The sequence below is a fragment of the Mastomys coucha genome, unplaced genomic scaffold (genome assembly GCF_008632895.1).
Source record: "Mastomys coucha isolate ucsf_1 unplaced genomic scaffold, UCSF_Mcou_1 pScaffold21, whole genome shotgun sequence".
NCBI lineage: Eukaryota > Metazoa > Chordata > Mammalia > Rodentia > Muridae > Mastomys > Mastomys coucha.
This window is the reverse complement of record NW_022196904.1, coordinates 16,086,766-16,087,391: the sequence shown is the minus strand read 5'-3', so window position 1 is coordinate 16,087,391 and position 626 is coordinate 16,086,766. Positions and strand designations below refer to the sequence as shown.

The following is a 626-nucleotide window of genomic DNA, read 5'->3' as shown; positions in this document are numbered from 1 at the left end:
ACCAGATCAGTGAGCTCTGGGTTTGATTGAATGACCCTGCCTTATAAGACAGAGCAGCACCCAACAACTCTGGACAGCGACTTTGGGCTGCAAGCCTGCATTCCTATACACATGTACACAACCCATAAACATGTAACAAGCTTATTGCCCTGGTTTCACAGAAAGAGATCAAACTGAGAATGTAGGTAGGGCTTCTGGCAGTGTCCATGCCTGCTGTGTGAGTTCCAAGCTAACCTTTGACTGCATTCTGTCCTCCCTCCCCAGTAACCAGACCGTTAATGGGCAACAAGTGCAAGTCAACTAGAAGTTGGGCACATGGTTCTGTTCAACATCTCCCTGTTTGCGTGCTGTGTGACTACAGGTGTGGAAATGAACCTTTCTGAATCCTATAAACTACCCATCGAGGGGGCCAGCTAAGGTGGCTTGGTGTGTAAACCTGACAAATTGACTTCGAGCCTGAGAACCCATGGTGGAGAGACTTCTGAACTTTTCCTATGATCCCTATGCGCACGCGCACATACTCACACAAATTAAGTAAAAACTTCAGGCATGCTCCCTTGCCCCTCTCCTCTCCTCTCCTGCCCCTCTCCTCTCCTCTCCTGCCCCTCTCCTCTCCTCTCCTGCCC

At 49.8% G+C, this 626-nt stretch overlaps 1 protein-coding gene and 1 long non-coding RNA gene across 7 annotated transcripts in view; one reads left to right on the top strand and one right to left on the bottom strand.

The window, feature by feature from the left end:
- Mypop (Myb related transcription factor, partner of profilin) overlaps positions 1-626 on the bottom strand; it is a 13,818-nt gene that overhangs the window by 6,909 nt on the left and 6,283 nt on the right. The window lies entirely within an intron of this gene.
- The window catches only part of LOC116101730, an 11,758-nt gene that overhangs the window by 6,694 nt on the left and 4,438 nt on the right, over positions 1-626 (top strand). For 2 of the 5 annotated variants that reach the window (XR_004122911.1, XR_004122912.1), the window contains exon 4: positions 265-361. The exons of 1 other annotated variant lie outside the window; for it this stretch is intronic. This is a non-coding gene — a long non-coding RNA (uncharacterized LOC116101730). Of the gene's footprint in view, positions 1-264; positions 465-626 lie in introns of those variants that run through there. 2 more of the 5 variants (XR_004122910.1, XR_004122908.1) reach the window with 1 other exon arrangement.